The sequence below is a fragment of the Rana temporaria genome, chromosome 12, assembly GCF_905171775.1.
Source record: "Rana temporaria chromosome 12, aRanTem1.1, whole genome shotgun sequence".
Taxonomy (NCBI): Eukaryota; Metazoa; Chordata; class Amphibia; order Anura; family Ranidae; genus Rana; species Rana temporaria.
Window position 1 is genome coordinate 146,011,793 of NC_053500.1, and position 22,473 is coordinate 146,034,265.

The following is a 22,473-nucleotide window of genomic DNA, read 5'->3' on the forward strand; positions in this document are numbered from 1 at the left end:
CTGTTTACTGGGTTACGTTTGCCTGCTACCTGTCCTGACCTCAGACTGTTTATTGGATTACGCTTGCCCATTGCCTTCCCTGACCTTGGATCTGTTCTCTAGTTTAGACTACCAGCCACTGCCTTTCCTGACCACCACCAGCCTCTAGACTGTGGCACAGATGTTATTCCACAATAACCATGACCCTCGTCTGACCAGCACAGACCTTTTTCTGTTTGCTTTGCAGAACCAGAACTATAGCATTGGGGGGGGGGGGGGGGGCAACCAAGGAGGCATCGGACTGTGTGTCACAAAACCTTAAATAATACAGTCACATCACTCCAGATCCAAGTGAGATATTTTCTATTCTTTTATGCTTTAAGATCCTCCATAGGTACAGTGAGTGAGCGTTGTCACTCTAAGACAGGAAGTGTGTTACTGGCAGGATCATCAGGTGGAAATGAAAGCAAAAAAAAAACAAAATCAAATGCAGCCACCACATCTAAGGACTGGCAAGCTGCACTGTATTACAAATTTTATTTTTGGGTTTAGATGCGTTTGAAATTCTTGTCTACCACGTCTATAAACGTCCTGATGGCGACGTTCTTTTGAAGCCGGATCCCGTTTTCATGCAAAATTGATCTGGGAAGCTGTACATCAATTTTGAAGCTTGGCATGTTTGGTATCTGCTTATTCGACGCTACCCCTTCTTTTATATTGGACCACAAATATTAGTATTCTATTGTGTTGGTGTGCACTAAAATTTATTCTGGTGTATTTTTTCCTTAACAGATTTGATAAACAGTTGCAAGGTATTGTGCAACACAAAAATTGCAATTGCCATCATTTTGTTCTACAGGGCTTCTACTTTCACAAAATGCAGTATATAATTGTTTGGAGGGGGGTAATTAATTTTCTAGTTAAAAAATTGCAATTTTAATGTATGCAAAAAAATGTTACAAAAAAAATTTGCTCTCAGAGAAAAGTCTCGACTTGGTGTGAGGTCGGGGGGTCCTGATCCAGGCTCCTCCCACAAATGCCGATTTGAACCAATCACAGGTACCTGTGGCCATCGTACAGTAATGTTAGTTTGTATGGTTGGAAGGTATGATATGTTGCCCAATCAGAGCAAAGTAACAAGTTCACTTAAAAACGCCATAGCCTGCCCTGAATGAGCAAAAAAAAAATGACAGGTTCACTTTAAAAGCAAATGAGAGCGCTGAGAAAAAGAGAAGTGAAACTAAACAAAGTCTTATAAAAGAAGAAGAAAAAGTTATTTGGAAAAATCTTCAGATTATCGAAGCAGAAAAGTGTAACTATGTATCCGATTGACGTCAGCGAGGGAAACACAAGATCGAGGCAGCGAGAAGCGGCCTCATCGTTAATCACAGCGAGCGCCCTCCTCGGTTAGTGTATCTGGGTGTCCATGTCTCCCCTGGCAGCGCTAAGCTCCGGGTTACACCCAGATAACAGAGAGGAGACGTCTCAACAGTTTAAAGGATCAGCATCCCCTACTTGTGCTTACAATAATCAGTTTTATTCATGTAAAACCTTTATCCCCCCCAAAAAAATCTAATTTTTGGAATGTCGTCGACGTAACTATTTTGGGAAACAGAAAAATCACTAAGGTTCACTAACAAACCTCGGAGGGCTTCACAGAACAGCTGTATTTATACTGAGATTAGAAATGTGTGTGTGTTTATATATATATATATATATGCCGGCGCAGTGTTCAAACTCGGCGCGGGAAAGACGCCGCAGAAGGACGCCGGACCCTACGAAGAGGACACCCGAAGCCGCAGACGGACGCCGGACCCGACGAGGCTGCCGATGGACGCCGCGCAAGACACCAAAACTGTAAGTACTAAAATGTTTTTTTACAGGAATGTCGGGTCCACTTTAGGGGTGCGAGCTAGACGCCGGAGCGCGCAATACCCCGATAAATACGGTACTCGAGTATAAGCCGACCCGAAGTATAAGCCTAGGGTGTCCATCTGCATGCCTCACTGTGTCCATGTGCATGCCTCACTGTGCCCATGCCTCACTTTGCCTCACTGTGTCCATGTGCATGCCTCACTGTGTCCATGCCTCACTGTGCCCATGCCTCACTGTGCCCATGACTAGACTGACGTTTAACATGGGAGTCTATGGAAGGGGTACCCGGCTTGAAAAAATCAGTGCTCCCCAGTCATAGGTCCTCCAGACAACAAACTTTGCACACTTGTAAAGGAGAAATGGGGCTACATGTGTGACAAGTTCCGGGTCCAGGGGACAAACGACCGGCCGGTACCAGGTCCCCAAATTCACCGGAGAAATGACCGTTTAACATGGGAGTCTATGTAAGGGGTGCCCAGGTTTGAAAAATTGGTGCTCCCCGGCCGTAGGTCCCCCGGACAACAAACTTTGCACACTTGTAGAGGGAGAATTGGGCTACATGTGTGCCAAGTTTGGCACACTGTTCTGTGAAGCTCTCAGAGGTTTGTTAGGGAACCTTAGTGATTTCTCTGTTTCCGCAAAATAGTTACATCGACGACATTCCATAAATGATAACTGATACAAGTTAGCACTGAGCTTATGTCAACTGTCAAGCCATCGAATGGCACATCCACATACATGTACGTGGCTCTTTAAGCCCAGCCGTGGGGTCACGCGGGACTCGCGGACCCGATCGCCGCTGGAGTCCCACGATCGGTCCCCGGAGCTGAAGAACGGGGAGAGCTGTGTGTAAACACACCTTCCCCGTTCTTCACTGTGGCGCCGCGATTGATCGTGTGATCCGTTTTATAGGGAGACACAATCAATGACGTCACACCTACAGCCACACCCCCCTACAGTTAGAAACACAAATTAGGTCACACTTAACCCCTTCAGCGCCCCCTTGTGGTTAACTCCCAAACTGCAATTGTCATTTTCACAGTAATCAGTGCATTTTTTGCTGTGAAAATGACAATGGTCCCAAAAATGTGTCAAAATTGTCCGAAGTGTCCGCCATAATGTCGCAGTCACGAAAAAAAATCGCTGATCGCTGCCATTAGTAGTAAAAAAATAATAAAAATGCAATAAAACTATCCCCTATTTTGTAAACGCTATAAATTTTGCGCAAACCAACCGATAAACGCTTATTGCAATTTTGTTTACCAAAAATAGGTAGAAGAATACGTATCGGACTAAACTGAGGGAAAAAAATAATGTTTTATATATTTTTGGGGGGATATTTATTATAGCAAAAAGTAAAAAATATTGCATTTTTTTCAAAATTGTCGCTCTATTTTTGTTTATAGCGCAAAAAATAAAAACCGCAGAGGTGATCAAATACCACCAAAAGAAAGCTCTATTTGTGGTGAAAAAAGGACGCCAATTTTGTTTGGCAGCCACGTCGCACGACCGCGCAATTGTCAGTTAAAGCGACGCAGTGCCGAATCGCAAAAACTGGCCGACCCGGCCAGTTTTCGTGATTCGGCACTGCGTCGCTTTAACTGACAATTGCGCGGTCGTGCGACGTGGCTCCCTAACAAAATTGGCGTCCTTTTTCCCCCCACAAATAGAGCTTTCTTTTTTTTTCTTAGCTGCCTAAAGGTCCGGGTCTTAAGTGGTTAAGGGGGGAAAATTTTCGGTTTCGCCACCATAATTTCCGTTGGGTGCCCCCTCTACAATAGATCTGCCATTCGATCGAAAAACAATCAAATCTTCAAAAGAATTGAATAGCCGCGGTTTCCCTTTTCAGACTCGTTTTCAAAAATGGAATCGATCGGGGAAAGAACCGTCTCCAGTCCTGATCTCTGCACAGGTTTGCTTTCAGGGCGGTTGGCGTGACCGGATTACTCGTGGGAATTAAACTGATAATAGATACATTGTGATGGAACAACGATCGTACGCAGGGACTTTCAGGACTATTGAAGAAAAGGAATGAGGAAGTAAAAATATAATGCAGTGATTGAGAGCGGCATTGTTCCAGGGACACTTCACATAATGCTTAGAAAATTCCGGACTCCTAGTAACCGATAAAGTTAGTGCCACCGCCCCCTCCTGGCCAGGGCCCCCCACTTTGACCCCGATTTAAAGCTGAACTTTCTGTCAGTATTAATAAAGACCAATAATCAATAAATCCAAACGTTGCATTAATATTGTTGAAACAATTTTTCATACTTTAACCACTTAAGGACCGGACCAATATGCTGCTAAATGACCCAAGGGGTTTTTACAATTCGGCACTGCGTCGATTTAACAGACAATTGCGCGGTCGTGCGACGTGGCTCCCAAACAAAATTGGCGTCCTTTTTTCCCCACAAATAGAGCTTTCTTTTGGTGGTATTTGATCACCTCTGCGGTTTTTATTTTTTGCGCTATAAACAAAAATAGAGCGACAATTTTGAAAAAAATTCAATATTTTTTACTTTTTGCTATAATAAATATCCCCAAAAACATATATAACAACATTTTTTTTTCCCTCAGTTTAGGCCGATACGTATTCTTCTACCTATTTTTGGTAAAAAAAATCGCAATAAGCGTTTATCGATTGGTTTGCGCAAAATTTATAGCGTTTACAAAATAGAGGATAGTTTTATTATTTTTTTTTTTTTACTACTAATGGTGGCGATCAGCGATTTTTTTCGTGACTGCGACATTATGGCGGACACTTCGGACAATTTTGACACATTTTTGGGACAATTGTCATTTTCACAGCAAAAAATGCATTTAAATTGCATTGTTTATTGTGAAAATGACAGTTGCAGTTTGGGAGTTAACCAGAGGGGGCGCTGAAGGGGTTAGTGTTCACCTAGTGTGTGTTTACAACTGTAGGGGGGTGTGGCTGTAGGTCTGACGTCATCGATCGAGTCTCCCTATAAAAGGGATCACTCGATCGATGCAGCCGCCACAGTGAAGCACGGGTCCCGATCGGACCCCCGACCCACGTCTAGGCAGGGACGTACAGGTACGCCAATGTGCCTTTCCGTGCCATTCTGCCGACGTATATGTACATGCGGCGGTCCGGAATTGGTTAAAATGTGCGTCTATCCCCCTATTTTTTTTTTGTATTTCCAGTTTTCAGAACAGCCAGCAGGTGGAGTGTTACCTCAGCTTCTCGCAGTCTGCAAAAGTAAAAGAACACATTCCCGGACACCCTTTAGACTTGCATGTTCCAGGGAGGTAGCTGGCCACTGAATAGTGTAGACCAGTGGTGGTCAACTTTCTTGATAGAGGGGGGGGGGTCTCATGTGTGGCCCCTGACATCACCAAAGGGCTGCACATAAAATTTGGTGACTATTTCGTGTCAGAAGCAGCGAACGCGCAACTGGATATGGGCATGAAACAGGAGATGGTCAAAAACTGCGGACATGCTGGAGAACGTGGTCATGGTGGACAGAGACTGCAGAAATGCCACAGGATATGGTCAGAGACTATGGGGCATGCTATAGGAGGTGGTCAGAGACTGCACAAATGCTATAGGAGGACATCGTCAGAGACTATGGGGCATGCTATAGGAGGTGGTCAGAGACTGCACAAATGCTATAGTAGGACATTGTCAGAGATTATGGGGCATGCTACAAGGGATGGACGAAGACTGTAAACATCCTATAGGAGGTGGTCAGAGACTGGGCAAATGCTATAGTTGGACATGGTCAGAGACTATGGGCATGATACAGAAGGTGGTCAGAGACTGCACAAATTAGGAGGGTGGTTTATAGTAATGCTATAGTTGGACATGGTCAGAGACTAATTCATCCCAAAGGTGTTCTATCGGGTTGAGGTCAGGACTCTGTGCAGGGCGGTCCAGTTCCTCCACCCCAAACTCGCTCATCCATGTCTTTATGGATCTTGCTTTGTGTACTAGTCCAAATCAAGTTGGATTATGGTGTGGGGCATAGGTGTGCACCCCAAAGCCCAAACACACACTACCGATCACTCACCATGTTCATTCAGAAAGGGAAAGGGGCTGGTAAATTACATATTTACTGGCCCCTTTCCGACTCCTAAAACATCCCAGCAGCAACAGCTGATAGGAGAGGAGGGAAGCTGTCAGCGCTGCGGGGCGAAAGATGGGAGCCAGGGCAGTAGGGGGAATATGTGCTGCACAGAGTGATTAGGGTGTGCCTGGGCACAACCTGTGCACACACCTATGGTGTGGGGGTGGAGGGGGGATTATGGGGTGCGGGGTTGTTTTTCAGGGGTTGGGTTTGGCCCCTTAGTTCCAGTGAAGGGAACTCCTAAGGCGTCAGCATACCAAGACATTTTGGACAATTTCACGCTCCCAACTTTGTGGGAGGAGTTTGGGGGACGGCCCCTTCCTGTTCCAACATGACTGCGCACCAGTGCACAAAGCAAGGTCCATAAAAGACATGGATGAGGGAGTTTGGGGTGGAGGAACTTGACTGGCCTGCACATAGTCCTGACCTCAACCCAATAGAACACCTTTGGGAGTGGAGACTGTGAGCCAGGTCTTCTCGTCCAATATCAGTGCCTGACCTCACAGATGCTCTTCTGGAAGAATGGTCAAACCTTCCCATAGACACCCTCCTAAACCTTGTGGACGGCCTTCCCAGAAGAGGTGAAGGTGTTATAGCTGCAAAGGGCGGGGCCAACTCAATATTGAACCCTACGGACTAAGACTGGGAGGCCATTAAAGTTCATGTGTTTGTAAAGGCCGGCGTCCCAATACTTTTGGTGTATATAGTGTATGTTGCGTTAACTACCTGTAGGGTGGAGTTGTGCTTTAAATCTGTCTGAAGTTCTGTTGGAGGCGCAGCGTTGGAGACACAGCGTCCCTTTTCATCGGGAGTGTCTGCGGTGCGGCAAAAACCATTTTGTGCAAACATTGAACTGGGCGAGGCAAGGATTTCATAATGATGAAATTCTATGTAAATACCGCCGGGATTTCTAATGTCAGCTGAAATATTTGTGATATTTCACATTCATACCGCTGAAAAAAAAAAAAAAAAGATCTTAAAGGGAAACAAGTACGAATAAAAGGAACGAGTGCGATGCAAAACAGACCTGAAGATTCCCCCTTTAATGACCGGGCCATTTTTTGCGATTCGGCACTGCGTCGCTTTAACTGACAATTGCGCAGGGGAAAAAAAAAAAAGACGTCAATTTTGTTTGGGAGCCACGTCGCAAGACCGCGCAATTGTCAGTAAAAGCGACGCAGTGCCGAATCGCAAAAAGTGTCCAAAAAAACAACAACTCAGTGGTGATTAAACTCCACCAAAAAAAAACTCTGGGCTGGATTCAGGTAGATTTGCGCTTTTTTTTACGGAGGCGCAGGGCAACGTTTTTTCCCTGCGCCCCCGCAAATTTACTTGATTCACGGAGCAGTAGCTCCGTAAATTGCGTGGGCGCGCCAGCAAAATGCCCGGCGTAAGCACGCGCAATTTAAATGATCCCGTAGGGGGCGGGAATCATTTAAATTAGGCGCGTTCCCGCGCCGATCGTAGAGCGCATGCTCCGTCGGGAAACTTTCCCAACGTGCATTGCGGCAAATGACGTCGCAAGGACGTCATTTGCTTCAAAGTGAACGTGAATGGCGTCCAGCGCCATTCACGAATCATTTACGCAAACTACGTCAATTTGAAATTTCGCGACGCGGGAACGACGGGTATACGTAGCATTGGATGCCCCTGCTAATAGCAGGGGCAGCCTTACGCGAAAACCGCCGTACGGAAACGACGTAAACTGCGTACGCAGGGCTCGCGTAACGTTGTGAATCGGCGTTAGTATGCAATTTGCATACTATACGCTGAGCACAACGGGAACGCCACCTAGCGGCCATCGCAAGAATGCAGCCTAAGATATGCGGGCATAAGAACCTTATGCCGCGCATATCTTAGGCTGCAGTCGGCGTAACGAGGTTCCTGAATCAGGAGCATTCGTTACGCCGGGGCAAGTAAGCAATTGCGCTGTGTAACTATGGTTACACAGGCGCAATTTGCTTCTTGAATCCAGCCCTCTGTCTAAAAAACAAAAAAAAAAGATAAAAATGTGATATGTGTACAGTGTCGCACGACCGCGCAATCGTCATTCAAAGTGTGAAACTGAAAATTGGCCTGGGCAGGAAGGGGGTAAAAGTGCCCGGTAGGCAAGTGGTTAAAAACAAATAATAAAAATAACCAGACAAAATATGAAGCAGCAAAAAAAACAAACAAAGGTTAGATAGAGGAACAATGTCAGGACTTTGCGGCGCACTGCCTGGAGCCACATTCCTTCTTCAGAGACTCTCCTGTAATAATGGAAACATGAAGGAAATTATCAGCAACAGCCAAGAAAAACCTCCGAAGACATTTATAAATTGGCTGATTTGGAGGATTGACTCTTCCGGAGGAAGACTCACCTCAGCCTGATGGAGGTGAGCAGCACTGAGCAGACAACCTTTGTGGGGCAAAGTTTCTCATCTCTTATTTCTATTACATGAGATCTCCATAAAGAGGACCTGTCACCTCTTATTTCTATTACATGAGATCTCTCCATAAAGAGGACCTGTCATCTCTTATTTCTATTACATGAGATCTCCATAAAGAGGACCTGTCACCTCTTATTTCTATTACATGAGATCTCTCCATAAAGAGGACCTGTCACCTCTTATTTCTATTACATGAGATCTCTCCATAAAGAGGACCTGTCATCTCTCATTTCTATTACATGAGATCTCCATAAAGAGGACCTGTCACCTCTTATTTCTATTACATGAGATCTCTCCATAAAGAGGACCTGTCATCTCTTATTTCTATTACATGATCTCCATAAAGAGGACCTGTCATCTCTTATTTCTATTACATGAGATCTCCATAAAGAGGACCTGTCATCTCTTATTTCTATTACATGATCTCCATAAAGAGGACCTGTCATCTCTTATTTCTATTGCAGGAGATCTCTCCATAAAGAGGACCTGTCATCTCTTATTTCTATTACATGAGATCTCCATAAAGAGGACCTGTCATCTCTTATTTCTATTACATGAGATCTCTCCATAAAGAGGACCTGTCACCTCTTATTTCTATTACATGAGATCTCCCCATAAAGAGGACCTGTCATCTCTTATTTCTATTACATGAGATCTCCCCATAAAGAGGACCTGTCACCTCTTATTTCTATTACATGAGATCTCCATAAAGAGGACCTGTCATCTCTTATTTCTATTACATGAGATCTCCCCATAAAGAGGACCTGTCACCCCTTATTTCTATTACATGAGATCTCCATAAAGAGGACCTGTCATCTCTTATTTCTATTACATGAGATCTCTCCATAAAGAGGACCTGTCACCCCTTATTTCTATTACATGAGATCTCCATAAAGAGGACCTGTCATCTCTTATTTCTATTACATGAGATCTCCCCATAAAGAGGACCTGTCATCTCTTATTTCTATTACATGAGATCCCCATAAAGAGGACCTGTCACCTCTTATTTCTATTACATGAGATCTCCATAAAGAGGACCTGTCACCTCTTATTTCTATTACATGAGATCGCCATAAAGAGGACCTGTCACCTCTTATTTCTATTACATGAGATCTCCATAAAGAGGACCTGTCATCTCTTATTTCTATTACATGAGATCTCCATAAAGAGGACCTGTCACCCCTTATTTCTATTACATGATCTCCATAAAGAGGACCTGTCATCTCTTATTTCTATTACATGAGATCTCCATAAAGAGGACCTGTCACCTCTTATTTCTATTACATGAGATCTCCATAAAGAGGACCTGTCACCTCTTATTTCTATTACATGAGATCTCCATAAAGAGGACCTGTCATCTCTTATTTCTATTACATGAGATCCCCATAAAGAGGACCTGTCATCTCTTATTTCTATTACATGAGATCTCCATAAAGAGGACCTGTCATCTCTTATTTCTATTACATGAGATCTCTCCATAAAGAGGACCTGTCACCCCTTATTTCTATTACATGATCTCCATAAAGAGGACCTGTCATCTCTTATTTCTATTACATGAGATCTCCCCATAAAGAGGACCTGTCATCTCTTATTTCTATTACATGAGATCTCCCCATAAAGAGGACCTGTCATCTCTTATTTCTATTACATGAGATCTCTCCATAAAGAGGACCTGTCACCTCTTATTTCTATTACATGAGATCCCCATAAAGAGGACCTGTCATCTCTTATTTCTATTACATGAGATCTCCCCATAAAGAGGACCTGTCACCCCTTATTTCTATTACATGAGATCTCCATAAAGAGGACCTGTCATCTCTTATTTCTATTACATGAGATCTCCCCATAAAGAGGACCTGTCATCTCTTATTTCTATTACATGAGATCCCCATAAAGAGGACCTGTCACCTCTTATTTCTATTACATGAGATCTCTCCATAAAGAGGACCTGTCACCCCTTATTTCTATTACATGAGATCTCCATAAAGAGGACCTGTCATCTCTTATTTCTATTACATGAGATCTCCCCATAAAGAGGACCTGTCATCTCTTATTTCTATTACATGAGATCCCCATAAAGAGGACCTGTCACCTCTTATTTCTATTACATGAGATCTCCATAAAGAGGACCTGTCACCTCTTATTTCTATTACATGAGATCTCCATAAAGAGGACCTGTCATCTCTTATTTCTATTACATGAGATCTCCATAAAGAGGACCTGTCACCCCTTATTTCTATTACATGATCTCCATAAAGAGGACCTGTCATCTCTTATTTCTATTACATGAGATCTCCATAAAGAGGACCTGTCACCTCTTATTTCTATTACATGAGATCTCCATAAAGAGGACCTGTCACCTCTTATTTCTATTACATGAGATCTCCATAAAGAGGACCTGTCATCTCTTATTTCTATTACATGAGATCTCCATAAAGAGGACCTGTCACCTTTTATTTCTATTACATGAGATCTCCATAAAGAGGACCTGTCACCTCTTATTTCTATTACATGAGATCTCCCCATAAAGAGGACCTGTCATCTCTTATTTCTATTACATGAGATCTCCATAAAGAGGACCTGTCACCTCTTATTTCTATTACATGAGATCTCCATAAAGAGGACCTGTCATCTCTTATTTCTATTACATGAGATCTCCATAAAGAGGACCTGTCATCTCTTATTTCTATTACATGAGATCCCCATAAAGAGGACCTGTCATCTCTTATTTCTATTACATGAGATCTCCATAAAGAGGACCTGTCATCTCTTATTTCTATTACATGAGATCTCCATAAAGAGGACCTGTCATCTCTTATTTCTATTACATGAGATCTCCATAAAGAGGACCTGTCATCTCTTATTTCTATTACATGAGATCCCCATAAAGAGGACCTGTCATCTCTTATTTCTATTACATGAGATCTCTCCATAAAGAGGACCTGTCATCTCTTATTTCTATTACATGAGATCTCCATAAAGAGGACCTGTCATCTCTTATTTCTATTACATGAGATCTCCCCATAAAGAGGACCTGTCATCTCTTATTTCTATTACATGAGATCTCCCCATAAAGAGGACCTGTCATCTCTTATTTCTATTACATGAGATCCCCATAAAGAGGACCTGTCACCTCTTATTTCTATTACATGAGATCTCCATAAAGAGGACCTGTCACCTCTTATTTCTATTACATGAGATCCCCATAAAGAGGACCTGTCACCTCTTATTTCTATTACATGAGATCTTCATAAAGAGGACCTGTCATCTCTTATTTCTATTACATGAGATCTCCATAAAGAGGACCTGTCATCTCTTATTTCTATTACATGAGATCCCCATAAAGAGGACCTGTCATCTCTTATTTCTATTACATGAGATCTCCATAAAGAGGACCTGTCATCTCTTATTTCTATTACATGAGATCTCTCCATAAAGAGAACCTGTCATCTCTTATTTCTATTACATGAGATCTCCATAAAGAGGACCTGTCATCTCTTATTTCTATTACATGAGATCTCCATAAAGAGGACCTGTCATCTCTTATTTCTATTACATGAGATCTCCATAAAGAGGACCTGTCATCTCTTATTTCTATTACATGAGATCTCCATAAAGAGGACCTGTCATCTCTTATTTCTATTACATGAGATCTCCATAAAGAGGACCTGTCACCTCTTATTTCTATTACATGAGATCTCCCCATAAAGAGGACCTGTCACCTCTTATTTCTATTACATGAGATCTTCATAAAGAGGACCTGTCATCTCTTATTTCTATTACATGAGATCTCCATAAAGAGGACCTGTCATCTCTTATTTCTATTACATGAGATCGCTCCATAAAGAGGACCTGTCATCTCTTATTTCTATTACATGAGATCCCCATAAAGAGGACCTGTCACCTCTTATTTCTATTACATGAGATCTCCATAAAGAGGACCTGTCATCTCTTATTTCTATTACATGAGATCCCCATAAATAGGACCTGTCACCTCTTATTTCTATTACACAAGATCTCCATAAAGAGGACCTGTCATCTCTTATTTCTATTACATGAGATCTCCATAAAGAGGACCTGTCATCTCTTATTTCTATTACATGAGATCTCCATAAAGAGGACCTGTCACCTCTTATTTCTATTACACAAGATCTCCATAAAGAGGACCTGTCATCCCTTATTTCTATTACAAGTGATGTTTACATTATTTGTTATAGGCATAAACGTGATAAAAAATAAATGAAAAATTACAGTGTAAAAATAAAAAAAATAATGCTTAAAAAACAGGCAACCTTTTAAGACGTTTAAAGCGTCGCCTATGGAGATTTTTAAGTACCATAGTTTGTCGCCATTCCACAAGTGCGTGCAATTTTAAACCGTGACATGTTAGGTATCCATTTACTCGGCGTAACATCATCTTTCAGATTAAACAAAGAATTGGGGTAACTATTGTGTTTTTGGAATGTCCCACGCCGAGGACACGCCGTCTCTCTGCCCGGGGGGGTTTTAGGCAATTGATTGGATAGATTAATAGCAGCTCAGCCATTGGCTCCCGATGCTGTCAATCAAATCCAATGACACGAGCGCTGGGGGGCGGGGTAAAGTCCTGCATTCGGCGGCCATGGATGCCAAATGCTGAACACGGGAGCCCGCAAGGTAACCCCCTGGGAGAGCGCTTCTCCTGGGGGGTTATCTGACGTGGGGACAGCCGTCGAGGGGCCCCAGAAGATGGCGTTCGGGGGCCACTCTGTATCCTTTAGCATCAAAAAAAGCCTGGTCGGCAAGTGGTTAAACGTAGCGCAGGTAGTTAAAGAACCGATCAAGAACCACTTTGATAAAAATGTGTCTGCGTGGCAAAATTTGAGGTGAGAGATCAATCGCTCCGCTCGCCCCCCACAAAGGAAATGATGCGACTTTTATACCCAGACCCCCCCCCCCCCCCCCTCTCTGAATGGCACTTTCTAGGAAGAGAGCGAGTAACTGAGTACATCCAGAGGAAGGACAGATCCTGCTCCGTACTTTCAGTGCCCGGCAGAGTCCTGAACCGGGATAAAATTCCAGGAAAGACGGAGGACATCAAATTCATGGCGTACAATCAAGCCGGAGCCGACAGCCGCGCCGTCCACCACGCCACTTAAAGAGAAGTGTTTTTTTTTTGTTAATGAATCAGGGTTGAGATATTTATAATTTCTGCATGTGATCGGCCGCTGTCCTGCCCTCCCCTTCCTTCCTGTGCCTCTGGGGCCCTCGCAGACGTTCATAAACAGAAGTTTGTCCCCCCCCCCTCCTCGGTCGCCCTCCATCTGTGCTGCCGGCGGCGTGTGTATACACTTCAGGATTCTTCCACTCCGGATCCCCGGGACACCCCTCATAGATGATCTGCGGAGGAGACATTACCGGGACTGAGACCAGAGAGGAGCGGGGGATGTGTCAGACAGCGACAGGTGAGGGACTCCGCGTCCAATCCGCCGCTATAAATAGGGCCCCTTAAAGAGACTTATTTGTAACCGGTTGGCAGTTTTTTCTGTTTTCAGTTTTTATTATAAAATTCTGGCTGTTTGTTTTGATGTCTAAAGTACTGAGATGTAAATCTGTGACAAACCGCAGAAGGTAGACAGGTGGAAAAGTGGCAAAATGTATCAAAAAGTAGATCAAATGATTTCATGTTCAGAAAGATTGTTCCCTGTCTTACTATAAATCGGGGGTGGTCAACTTACTTGTTATGGGGGGAACCTTACTGAAGCCCCCGACATCACTAAAAGGACAGCAGGATAAAGCCAAAGACTATAGGCAGATGGTCAGAGACTGCAAACCAGATACAAGAGTTGGTCAGAGACTGGAGACATGATACAGGAGATGGTCAGAGACTGGAGACATGATACAGGAGATGGTCAGAGACTGCAAACAAGATACAAGAGTTGGTCAGAGACTGGAGACATGATACAGGAGATGGTCAGAGACTGCAGACATGATACAGGAGATGGTCAGAGACTGCAGACATGATACAGGAGATGGTCAGAGACTGCAGACATGATACAGGAGATGGTCAGAGACTGCAGACATGATACAGGAGATGGTCAGAGACTGCAGACATAGTACAGGAGATGGTCAGAGACTGCAAACATGACACAGGAGATGGTCAGAGACTGCAAACAAGATACAAGAGTTGGTCAGAGACTGGAGACATGATACAGGAGATGGTCAGAGACTGCAGACATGATACAGGAGATGGTCAGAGACTGGAGACATGATACAGGAGATGGTCAGAGACTGCAGACATGATACAAGAGATGGTCAGAGACTGCGGACATGATACAAGAGATGGTCAGAGACTGCGGACATGATACAAGAGATGGTCAGAGACTGTGGACATGGTACAAGAGACAGTTAGAGACTGTAGACATGATACAGGAGATGGTCAGAGACTGCATACATGATGTAGGAGATGGATAAGGGACAGAAGGGCCAGCTGTCTCTTCCAGCTTGTTGTAGCCAGCCCTGCAATGATGTGAGTGCATCATGGAGAAATTCTCTAGGGTCACCTCCACATGTATGCTGAGCACCCCCAGGGTCACCACCACTTGTATGCTGAGCACCCCCAGGGTCACCTCCACTTGTATGCTGAGCACCCCCAGGGACCTCTCCACTTGTATGCTGAGCACCCCCAGAGTCACCTCCACTTGTATGCTGAGCACCCCCAGGTTCACCTCCACTTGTATGCTGAGCACCCCCAGGGTCACCTCCACTTGTATGCTGAGCACCCCCAGGGTCACCTCCACTTGTATGCTGAGCACCCCCAGGGTCACCTCCACATGTATGCTGAGCACCCCCAGGGACCTTTCCACTTGTATGCTGAGCACCCCCAGGGTCCTCTCCACTTGTATGCTGAGCACCCCCAGAGTCACCTCCACTTGTATGCTGAGCACCCCCAGGTTCACCTCCACTTGTATGCTGAGCGCCCCCAGGGTCACCTCCACTTGTATGCTGAGCGCCCCAGGGTCACCTCCACTTGTATGCTGAGCACCCCCAGGGTCACCTCCACTTGTATGCTGAGCACCCCCAGGGTCACCTCCACATGTATGCTGAGCACCCCCAGGGACCTCTCCACTTGTATGCTGAGCACCCCCAGGGTCCTCTCCACTTGTATGCTGAGCACCCCCAGGGTCACCTCCACTTGTATGCTGAGCACCCCCAGGGTCACCTCCACTTGTATGCTGAGCACCCCCAGGGTCACCTCCACTTGTATGCTGAGCACCCCCAGGGACCTCTCTACTTGTATGCGGAGCACCCCCAGGGACCTCTCCACTTATATGCTGAGCACCCCCAGTGTCACCTCCACTTGTATGCTGAGCACCCCCAGGGACCTCTCCACTCGTATGCTGAGCACCCCCAGAGTCACCTCCACTTGTATGCTGAGCACCCCCAGAGTCCCCTCCACTTGTATGCCGAGCGCCCCCAGGGTCCCCTCCACTCATATGCTGAGCACCCCCAGGGTCCCCTCCACTTGTATGCGGAGCACCCCCAGGGACCTCTCCACTTGTATGCTGAGCACCCCCAGAGTCACCTCCACTTGTATGCTGAGCACCCCCAGGGTCACCTCCACTTGTATGCGGAGCACCCCCAGGGACCTCTCCACTCGTATTCTGAGCACCCCCAGGGTCCCCTCCACTCGTATGCTGAGCACCCCCAGGGTACCCTCGTGATAGTACTGGGTATGGGTGAACATTCTTCATGGGTGCACCAGAAGTTCACTGTCAGTGCAATAGGTCACGGCTCACACCACATACAGCCTCTACTTGTAAGTGAGACAGACGTTATTTGCCGCACACTGCGCACAGAGACCAAACATCTTGTTTAATGTCAACAGCTTCCTGCCATTGTTGGGTGACATTTTCATGGTATACTATGGAGCGACTTCTACCGTGCGTGTAACAATTGCTCAGTGCGCCGTCACATCGAGCGTTTTTTTCACAATGATTTCCGGAGGAGCCCAATGTCTTCACAGATAACAAACATCATACCTGAAAAAACACCACCAGTCCAGTCTTACAATATGCTTAATGTGGACCCATCACTACAATACACCTGACAAGCAGCGGGGGGGTCATCAACCTGTGTGATGAGGAGAATGTCCCTGTGCCCCCCCCCCCCCAAGATGTATGAGCATTATGTGTCAGCAAAAATCCACCCCCCCAAAAAATAACAAGCACTAATCTGCATGCTCACCCACTAAGCATAAATCCCCCCTCCTCCCAGCACAAATATTTGCCCCCCCCAGCTCAAATCCTCTCTCCCCATATGGCCCCACCCCAAAAAAAATCCCCCTCCTAGCACAAATCGTCTACCCTTTAAAATGTCCCTTCCAAGCACAAGTCTCCCCCCCCCCACTCCAAATCCCCCCTTCCAGCACAAAGTCTCCTCCACCCAATCCCCGATCTTAGCAAAAGTCCCTCACACAAATCTCCCCTTCCTAGGCTAAATACCCCCAAATAATCCCTACTAGCTCAAGTCTCCCCCCCCCCCCCCCCCAAAAAAAATATTTCCCCTCTGCCGTTTTACCTTTATAGCACACCCCCCCCCCCCCCAGTACAAATCCTGATCCCCCCTCTAAACACAAATCCCCCAATTCCCCACTCCAGACACACCTTCTTAAATTGTCCCTCCTAGAACAATTCTTACCCCCCTGTCGCCCCCAAAGTTCCCCTTCTGAACACAAATCGCCTCCCCCTCAATCTCCTGGTGCCCCCCCCATGTCACATGATACCACAGTGCCCAGGACAGCCGTCCCTCCTGCCCACACCTTGCCCCGACCCTGGGTGTTCCATATCCCATCTGTGTACAGAGCGCCTCCAGGTGGCCATATTGCATTTTACAGAAAATTCCAGCGGCTGCAGATTGATAAGGAAAAGGTCATTTTTATTAGCATCCAATTACAATCTGACTTCGAAATTGTAGACGATCGTTTTTTTTTTACTTGCTGTATATTTTTTTTTTTTCTACAAAAGAGGAAATGACCCTTCAGACTGAAAGTCCAGTTGAGCTTTTATGCAGAAGCTCTACAGAAACGTGTTACAATATCTTCCAATGAAAATGCTGAGTGCGCCTTTTTCTCGGTGCGAATCCCTTCGAGCGATTTGTAGCGTTCCTTTTCTGCTGACATCGCATGCAGGGTACGAAAACGTGATTTATGGGGAGCGGTCCACATGTTTGGTGAATTGGTAAAGATGGGACCAGCGGTGGGACAGGAAGGCGTCTTTATCTGTAAGTGTTGGCTTTAACCGCTGGCCGACCGCCGCACAACGTTTTACGTCGGCAGAAAGGCACGGCTGCGCAAATGGACGTAGATATACGTCCCCTTTAAATTGCTGCCGTGTGTGACCCTGCCGCGAGCTCTGTGACCGTGCCCACGGGACCCACTGACACTATGTCCGTCTGTGTCCCGCGAACGGGTCACGGAGCTGAAGAACGGGGAGATGTCAGTGTAAACACAACGGGCCAGATTCAGAAAGATCAGCGGATCTTTCTGCTGGCGTAACATATCCCCCGATACGTTACGCCGCTGTAACTTTGGGCGTAAGTTCTGTATTCAGAAAAAAATTGCGCCCATATTTACGGCGGCGTACCGTATGTGTTGCGGCGTAAGGCCGCGTAATTCAAATGGGGATGTTGGGGGCGTGTTTTATTTAAATTTGACTTGACCCCGCATTTTTTACATTTTTTTTTTAACGGTGCATGCGCCGTCCGTAAAAAATATCCCAGTGTGCATTGCTCCAAATTACGTTGCAAGGATGTATTGGATTTGACGTGAACGTAAATGACGTACAGCCGTATTCGCGAACGACTTACGCAAACGACGTAAAAAATTCAAAATTCGACGTGGGAACGACGGGCATACTTAACATTGAGTACGCCTCATAATAGCAGGGGTATACGCCGGAAAAAAACGAATGCAAACGACGTAAAAAAAATGCGCCGACCGGACGTACGTTCGTGGATCGCCGTAACTAGCTAATTTGCATACTCGACGCAGATTTCGACGGAAACGCCACCTAGCGGCTGGCGGAAAAAATGCATCTACGATCCCAGATGCAGTCGTATCTTGTTTTGTAGATACAAAACAAAGATACGACGCGGGAAATTTAAAATTACGCAGAGTATCAATAGATACGCCGGCGTAATTCTTTTGTGAATCTGGCCCAACATCTCCCTGTACTTCCTTCACTGATCGAATGCTCCCTCTCATAGGAAACAGCGATCAGTGATGTGTCACGGCAAGCCACGCCCCCTAACAGTTAGAAGCACTGCCTAGGACACACTTAACCCCTTCACTGCCAGTGTCATTTTTACAGTAATCAGTGCCTTTTTATAGCACTGATCGCTGTAAAAATGACAATGGTCCCAAAAGTGTCCGATGTGTCCGGCATAATGTCGCAGTCACGATAAAAAATCGCAGATCGCCGCCATGAATAGTAAAAAAAAAAAATTATTACTAAAAAATGCCATAAAACTATCCCCTATTTTGTGGACGCTTTAACTTTTGCGCAAACCAATCAATAAACGCTTATTGCGATTTTTTTTACCATAAATATGTAGAAGAATACGTATCGGCCTAAACTGATGAAAAAATTAATTATATTTATTTTTTTGGGGATTTATATTGTAGCAAAAGGTAAAAAATATAGATTTTTTTAAAAAAATTGTCGCTCTATTTTTGTTTATAGCGCAAAAAATAAAAAAACGCAGAGGTGATCAAATACCAACCAAAAGAAAGCTCAATTTGTGGGGAAAAAAGGGACGCCGATTTTGTTTGGGAGCCACGTCGCACGACCGCGCAATTGTCAGTTAAAGCGACGCAGTGCCGAATCGCAAAAAGTGGCCTGGTCTTTGGCCAGCCAAATGGTCCGGGGCTGAAGTGGTTAAAAGGCGTCCATCCTTATCGTCTTCGGAAATATGTCAAAATTTGTTACGTAATCTCAGAGGAACGCGCTGGTCGCTGCGGGGGTTGTAAATACTCGATGTTTCCGCTAGCTGGTGGGAAATCCAGTTAACTTGGAACTTCAATCATTAATGTTTGATGGGCAGGAATATTGATCCCAGGGAAAGCTTTAAAATATTCCATTAGAAGTGGTAACTTTTATCTCCGCATGAGCTGCTGCGGAACGTTAACCCCTCTGCTGGGGATAGCAGGAGCAGGTGCCTCGCGGACTCGCCGGGACCCGGGTATGAACGGGTTAAGCTGAGACGATATAATATGGAAGTGTGAGGGATTTTTCTTTTTACTCCCTCCCTCGGCTTCCCAGCCCGGCGCAGCTTGAGATTGTCCCCGGACTGACAATCCCCTCTATTAGGGCTGTGAAAAAGTCCTTTATGAAGAGCGGAGCGGGAGACAAACCACTCATTATTTCCACTGCTAGTGAGTCAGCCAGGGGCCCAGATGTGCCAACGTCTCTTGTTCTGCTTCTTCGTGTTTGGCTTTTATTGTGGATGGGAGCTGCGTGCTGGGATCCTGAAGACCCAGGTAGGTCATGCAAGTTAACCTGATCCCGCAGACCGCGCTAGGTCATGTATGTTCCTCTTATCCTGAAGACCCAGGTAGGTCATGCAAGTTAAGCTGATCCCGAAGACCGTGTTAGGTCATGTATGTTCCTCTTATCCTGAAGACCCAGGTAGGTCATGCAAGTTAACCTGATCCCGCAGACCGCGCTAGGTCATGTATGTTCCTCTTATCCTGAAGACCCAGGTAGGTCATGCAAGTTAAGCTGATCCCGAAGACCGTGTTAGGTCATGTATGTTCCTCTTATCCTGAAGACCCAGGTAGGTCATGCAAGTTAACCTGATCCCGAAGACCGTGCTAGGTCATGTATGTTCCTCTTATCCTGAAGACCCATGTAGGACATGCATGTTAATCATCCTGAAGACCCATGTAGGACATGCATGTTAATCATCCTGAAGACCCAGGTAGGACATGCAAGTTAACCTGACTCCAAAGACCCGGCTGGCTCATGCATGTTCCAGGTCATTGCATGTTAACCTTATTTCGAAAGACACAGCTAGGTCATGCCTGTTTACCTGACAAAAAAGACCCATCTAGGTCATGCATATTCCTCTTATCCTGAAGACTCAGGTAGGACATGCATTAACCTGAACCCAAAGACCCAGCTAGATCATGCATGTCAACCTGATCCCAGACCCAGGTAGGGCATACATGTTTCTCTTATCCTGAAGACTCGGGTAGGTCATGCATGTAAACCTTGACCAGAAGACCCAAGTGGGTCATGCATGTTTACCTGATCCCAAAGACCCAGGTGGGTCATGCATGTCAACCTGATCCTGAAGTCTTAGCTAGGTCATGCATGTCAACCTGATCCCGAAGACCAGCTAGGTCATGCATTTCAACCTGATCCCAAAGTCTCAGCTAGGTCATGCATTTCAACTTGATCCCAAAGTCTCAGCTAGGTCATGCATGTCAACCTGATCCCGAAGTTCCAGCTAGGTCATGCATGTCAACCTGATCCCGAAGACCGAGCTAGGTCATGCATGTCAACCTGATCCCGAAGACCGAGCTAGGTCATGCATGTTCCTTTTATCCCGAAGACCGAGCTAGGTCATGCATGATCACCTGATCCCGAAGACCCAGGTAGGCCATGCATGTCAACCTGATCCCAAAGACCAGCTAGGTCATGCATGTCAACCTGATCCCGAAGATCGAGCTAGGTCATGCATGATCACCTGATCCCGAAGACCCAGGTAGGCCATGCATGTTCCCTTTATCCTGAAGACCAGCTAGGTCATGCATGTCAACCTGATCCCGAAGACACAGCTAGGTCATGCATGTGAACCTGATCCTGAAGACCCAGCTAGGTCATGCATGTTCCTTTTATCCCGAAGACCCAGCTAGGTCATGCATGTCAACCTGATCCCAAAAACCAAGGTAGGCCATTCATGTTCCTTTTATTCTGAAGACCAGCTAGGTCATGCATGTTCCTTTTATCCTGAAGACCAGCTAGGTCATGCGTGATCATCTGTGCTGCGGCACATATTGAGGAACTGCAAGTCCAAGAATGCATACTGACACAGTTTGCTCCTCAGCTTACGTAGATCTATCATCAGATATACATTTTCATGGAAGGTGAATGCTAAATGAGGTGTCAGTGAAACACTTCCAGGTATTGATTACATATAAGATTTATTGGTGATAAAGTAAAAATAATTTTACATACAAAATCAGCTTGATATGTATATAAACCTGACAATAGAACCATACAATGACTCTCGCTGCTCTCATGGAGTCCAGTGAGGAGGGAGAGAAAGAGAGCGCTGCTGCTCTTGGACACAATGATGGATCGAGATCGGGGCTCAGGTAAGTATTAGGGCCCACTCACTCTAGGAAATGCAGGTGAAACGCACAGGAATGCTGTGCAGTTCCCGTGTGATTCACATGCAGTTCTGTGCAGTGCAATTTCAGCCCATTTGTTTTGAATGGGCCGAAATCACACTGCACCAAAAGTAGAGCGTGTACTAGTTTATAAAACGCATGGCAACCGCGTCAGATCCGGCGCAGGCAAACGCACTGCATTTTCAACCTGCATTTGGGGTGTCGTTAACTGACCCCCCTGCATCAGATCTCAAGGGCAGTGTGTCTAGGGTGAACGGGCCCTTGGGGGAGGGGGGGAGGTGCATCTAAAATGTCTTTTTACTTTAATGCAGAGAATCTATTAATGTAAAAAAAAAAAAAAAAAATTCTGACTTTACAGCCGTCTTCAGTACTCAGAAAGCGGGTCAGCCCCCCAGCAGTCAGAATCTAATTAACTAATCACATTCATCCAATCAATGCGAATCTTCGAACTCGTTCTGATCTAATTGAATGGCGCATTCCAGAACATGTTACTCTTTATTACTGGCGAGGTAAGAAGGGGTTTTCAAGAAGAATACTGTGCCATTCTATTTCCATCTAAACTGGTTACATAATTCAAACTCCTCAGTAACCACAAAGGATAGAAATCCACTCTGTGAGCACCACATGCCTTTAAAAACCCAGATATTACCTTATAAAAGTAGAAGTGACACTATCATCAGACGGGAAGGGCCCAGCGGGCTCC

General features: G+C 45.5%; 1 protein-coding gene across 1 annotated transcript in view; it reads left to right on the plus strand.

The window, feature by feature from the left end:
* The first annotated feature begins 13,617 nt into the window (after window positions 1-13,617).
* The window catches only part of PIK3R6 (phosphoinositide-3-kinase regulatory subunit 6), a 58,456-nt gene continuing 49,600 nt past the window's right edge, over window positions 13,618-22,473 (plus strand). Inside the window, exon 1 of the mRNA XM_040331127.1 lies at window positions 13,618-13,818. The gene's annotated coding sequence lies outside the window, so the exon portion shown is untranslated. The remainder of the gene's footprint in view (window positions 13,819-22,473) is intronic.